The following is a 6,000-nucleotide window of genomic DNA, read 5'->3' as shown; positions in this document are numbered from 1 at the left end:
TTTATTCACTTTTAGTCACTTACAGTTATTTATTCACCTTTCAGTAACTTTAATTTTAAAATTGTGTAATTTTGAAACTGCGTATATACTGTATATTCTGTGTATTTATTATCTCACTCTTATTGCCTGCTCTTATTGTCCTTATCTTCAACATCACGCTGCTCTGTTCTATCTTAATTGCCCCTTTGGGGATAAATAAAGTCTTTCTGATTCGGGTTCAATTCACACTTTGCATGTTCCTGCAGGTGGTTCTGTGTAAAAGCTTTGAAGAAAACAAAAAAAAAACCAGGTGAGTTTAGTGTCACAAACTATTAAATTAACCTTAAGATGAATCTCTGCTCTCTTTTAAGAGTCAACCTAAATTAAACTGGACAGCATCAGTAGGGACAGGTCAAAGTCAGTCATGAATGGAATTCGGACACCTAAACAAACCTTATTGGCAGTTTAAAGCAACAAAAAAAAAAAAAAAAACTGTCAGGAAGACTATGGACTGTGACCAAGAATTTTTCCATCCTATGCTGCTGCGACTAATAATAAGTAAATTGTTTTGCCAGTACATATACTTTGTTCATCTTCCTTCATGCTGCAGAACAGTTGTGTTATTTATTTTAGCATATAGCGAACATTACAGAAGAGAAGCAAGCAGTTTTTTTAAGTGGCTGGAAATTTAAACTGCAGTGTTTAAAACAGCCCAGCAAATATCAGCAAATACAAACTGAATCTCACTCACACAGATTTTATGTCCAATGTTGTTGATGTTGTGATGTTACAGAGCACTTACAGAGCCGCTGCTGTTTCGAATCATCTATAGCCTGATAAGACTTTGGCTGCTGTGGCATGTTTCTCATCTTATCTGCCACAAATAATTCTTTAACTTTTTTAACAACTGAGCCTTTGCCTCAGTTGCCTTAATTAGAAGGCATTGTATGCATAACATGATGAATATTTGAACCTAGAACCACTTAAGTCCAATTTAAGTGAGACAGGACAGTAGAAGCACTCTGAACAGAAATGCATGGAAAAATTTTGAAACATTTCTACATAACATAAATGTTATCTTGCAAAAACTTCTTGCAATATTAGTATGTGAACATGGAGTGGACATTATCTGGAATCTACAAAACCAGTCTAATTTTATTAATAAGATAATACTTTTCTGACATGTTACCAGTCTACTTATTTGTCTTTTTATTATTTAAATTCATAGTTCAACAGGTGTGTCCAGATAACATAGTCATGACACCATTGCTTAATTCATTATTATTATTATTACCAAAAAGAGGTAGGTTTCTCCAGCCCCTGCTATTGAGTGTTAGGGTTTAGGAAAATATTGGTAGTTGTAAATGCAACATTACTCAGGCATACACACTTAATACCAAGTTAGTTATTATATAGTATATAATATTACCCTACATATGCTATATAAGTGGTAATGTAAGGTGTTCCCACAACAGGTGAGACAAAATAAAGGCAGCAGCTGGCATTTACAAAAGGATAAGCAAACATAACATTACCACCACAACACAGGCAATGTAAAACATTACAAAGAAAGCGTAAGGTTGTTGAAAGAAAAAAAATCCCAACTGACATTAGTAACTAACGAACTAACCAGATTGGATTTACATTTTTTAAATCTGTTGAAGATATTTTGTTCTGCTGCTTGAATAAATAAACATTACTTTTGGAAAACAAGTTAAATATTTGTGTGAAATGAGGACATTTGAAATATTACATTAAACAACACTAACCTTGTCAGTAGTGTCCTTTGCTCCAAAGTCAGTGACTACTGTTCAAAACAGCTCTCCGCTGTGTCATCATGGTTGATGATGTTCATGTGTACAACTGCAGAACGTTGTGGGTGTTTTGCATGATTATGTGGTGTTATGTGCCTTCATTTACACCATAGCTGCAATAAACATCAAATTATCCTTCAGCATGTGGGTCAGAGGGGATTATATACATATTTTTCCTTTGTACAATCTCAATTTTGTAACTAATATTTTTCAGCCAAATTTGGCATATTTGATTCAAAAATTCTGAAAATTAAACCAGTTTGTGTAATTAGCCTTGAGCTGATATTTATGGTTTAATGCCAGAAACTAAAGTTTGAACTTTTAGTTAAATGTAAAAAATGAAAAAGTAATCCTCTTAAGAGGTGCTTTTTCTAAGCTTAGCATGAACATAAGTGGCTCATTTCCATATAAATAGCTCTGCTGCATTCTATCAATTCAATACATTTGTCAGTATTCAAATTTCCCTGTACAGGTGTTCATTTAGATTAATGTAGTACCATTCATGTAATAAGAGTGAACATAGAGGAAATAACGTCTCATTTACATGAGCCATAATTTTAGTACCCATTGGCCCCAGTTGTCATTATTAATAGCAGGATTAGTGAAATATTTAACCAGTTTTTGTATATACAAATGCTGAATTACAGAAAACAGTAATAGTAGTATTTGTAATTTTTGACATATTTCTGTTATTTCTGATCAAATGATTAAACATTTTGGTGCCACCATGAATGCCTTTACATTTTTTTTTCATCTCTCTGACCATCCCATGTTTTCTTTGCTGAAATCTTTCTTTAAATACTTTCCTGTACGTTCTCATTCCAGCACCAAGTCTTCTTAATCTCTTTCCTCAGTCCAAAGGATACACCAAACATTTTCTTCGCAGTTACCTTTGGTACTAAAGCTGCACTTTCCTAGTCATCTGTTAACACTTACCTATCCCCAAGTAACTGTCTTAACTGCTTCCTTAAATCTGTGAATTGTTTTTCCTTCCTTTGCTTCATTTACACTGATGCACAGATGTGGATTTAACTCTGCATTTTTTTTCTTTTAATTCTAACATTGGACATTCAGTGTGCCTTGCAATGTGGTTAATTGTATTTACAGAAAGCAAAAATGTTGCTCTATTATTGGTGAGTGATGTTCTGCTATTTTATTTTTATCTTGCTTAGCAATACAGGTATCTGTACACCTGTGTCATTCGCCCATATGTATTATGTCAAGAGAGGTGGTATTGAAAGAGACTGAGGTCTCCCCATCTTACATCTCATTACATCTGAGAGAGTAAAAGGACTTAACATTCATGCTAAAAGAGATCAAGTGCTAAAAAAGAATTCATCTATATGTAAGTTTCCTAATATAGTCCCAATCAAAAGTTTACGACCGCTTGAAAAAAGGCAAAAAAAAAAAAAATAATATTTTGCATGGTTGGATCTTAACAAGGTTCCACATGCAACAAGAAGAAATAGGGGTGAGACACAACATCTTTTAAGCATGCAATTTATTGAAAACAACACGTAAACTGAAAAAGGTGACAGAAGAAATGTTGTGCAGTTGATGGTTCAAACATTTCATTAATAAATGTATTTAATTGAAAAAGCATCACACCCCAAAATTATGAATAATAAATCAATCAAACTATATAGAACCAACTAACATTTTGTTTATTAATCTGAAAACCCTGAAATTTTATGATTTAGTTGAACATAAATTTCCACAGATAATGTATAATGCACAAAATAACTTGCTTTGCCGCAGTACTCAGAAGCTGTTTAGAGTCAGAGAGAGCCAATGTGACTTAAGAGGAAGATTTCTTTAAAAGAAAAAACAAGATAAGGAGGAGGATGACTCTCAATGCAAATACAATAGTTTTTGAGTAAAAAATGAATGTGGAACAGTTGTAGACCAGAAGATTGTTGGAGGTGACATTGGAGGAGTTGGAAAACATTTCCACTGTATATGTTGAAAGTCTTAGGAGATAAAAGTAATAAGAGAGTAAGTGTGTGAACAAAAGCGAGAGAAAAGAGACTGAAAAACATGTAGGATGTGTTTCAGTCTCTTTTCAGTCATTTACAGTAAATTTAAGCAACTGCAGCATACAAGAAATCCAGCAATATATCATGGCACTGTATTTAAAAATAAAAGAACGAAAACAAAAAAGACAACCACACATTTGTTCAGTTTCATTTTTAATCTCATGTTAACTGATATGAAGTTTATACAATAGCTGATAAAAAAGGACAAGTTAGGAATCAAAGTTAGGGGTTGGTTTATTTTAGATAACTACCCCTACAAATCCTGCAAACTTAAATATAAGGAAACCAATCATTTGATATCCTTAATAGTACCAACACTAACAAAAAAAAAAAAAACTAGAAGAAAAAAAGAAGTCGAAGTACAAAAAGCGAAATGCTGCGTCAAAACTCAGGGCATCTAGAGGTGAAACGCTCGATGGCTAAAAATTATCTATGATAACAGTTGTTTTTGAGTTTGTGTTATAGTTACTTGTTGTATAGATGTTGTGTTTGTTTTACCTTCATATTATCCAACCAAAATACTGATTTGCAATGATCCATGAAAACCATTAATATAAGTAACATTTTGACTATGTTGTAAAATTAGTGAATGTTATTTCATTGTGTTCCAAAAAATTTAATCTAATTATTTTAAATCTAATTCACAAATAAAAATTTATTAGACTGCACAACAATGAGCACAACAATTGTGCAATAAATTAGCTAGTTCACAAAAAGCACAGTGTTGGTTGGCTTAAATTATGGTCTTTTAGTGCCATCAAATAATGCATTTTATCAGTGTAGTTCATCTGTGTATGAATTGCAGTTGTGTCATTAAGGAGCCATTTCTTGAGGAAAGTGAACTCTTAAACTAAACAACATGAATTGCACAATTATACTGGAAGCAGTATCACTGAATTATACTTCCATCTTACTTATCACTTCATTATACTAACCACTTTTTGGTAGGAATGAGTGAGTTTTGTTAATTAAACAAAAAATATAAAAAATGTTTAAAAGTATCTGAAAATTTCTAAGCGCTGATATGTTTGTAGTCCTTTCAACAGCATCAGTACAATTAACAACTTCAAAAATTCAAGGAGAAACAGCCCTTTAAAATACTATACCTTGTTAGAAGAATTGTTTCTTGTTGACGTTTCTCTGATGGCTTTTCTCCTGACTCTCAGAACTTACTGAGTGGCTTGGACTTGCACTTTATTTGAATTTATGACACGTCCTTGTTTACAGAGCATGCATGAGTGGGGCTGTGAGTTCATTTCCATGCAAAGCCGGCACAGATTTTCTGATACTTCACTGTAAATTTCAACAGGCAAATATTTGCTCTTTTGCTGACACGGGACAGAAGAAGGTGTGTTTAATCACCAAGTTTCATGCGATAAAACCAAGTTTATTTAAAGGGCATATTTCATGTGATATCAGCAGACTGACTGTTTACAATATTCATCTTTTCTGGTTCAGTTAATCATACATTTAATCACATTAATTTGTCAAGGATATAATTGCAACAATGTACTTTTCTAAGCATGTAAACATTATACAGACATTATACAGACATGATCTGAATACAGTATTCAAATCTTCTTGTCATTCTGTTTACCCATCATTAACAGAGTATAATAAAAAAATTTGACTTTTATGTGACAATGCAACTATTGTTAGAGCCTAAAGCGACAGAACTCGTTTGTCTAAAATAAGTATGTGTCTCAGACAAAAAAAAATGCTGAATACATATAACTTAATTTATCAAAGGTAAACGCTAATCAAATCTATGTCCTATGTGAAAACGTAACCTCCTTGTCATGGTTTGCGAGGCAAGCCATGTGGGAATTATTAAAGGACAAAACTGGGAAAACTAAGACTAAAATGTCCCGAATTCGAAAATGTGGCACAAAAACAAACCAATGGAGGCCCAGTAGAGTGCCATCAGATGAAGAGTTTATTAAGAACATACGCGTGGGAAGAAGCACACAGCATCACATCAGCAGACTTCTTCGCCCAAAAATACACCAACAATGGCTTTTATAATGTCAGGGTTTGACGCCCCTTCTATAGGAACACAATTTGCATCTTAAGAACATTATTTGCATCTTTTACAGACAATTATCAATTTTAAGAGCTAAATGCAGACACCGAAGTTCCTCTTTCTAGCATCTTCTTCCAAATATGGCAAT

This window comes from Oreochromis aureus, linkage group 3 (genome assembly GCF_013358895.1).
Source record: "Oreochromis aureus strain Israel breed Guangdong linkage group 3, ZZ_aureus, whole genome shotgun sequence".
In the NCBI taxonomy this organism is placed as follows: Eukaryota; Metazoa; Chordata; class Actinopteri; order Cichliformes; family Cichlidae; genus Oreochromis; species Oreochromis aureus.
Note: the sequence above shows the minus strand (reverse complement) of the source record.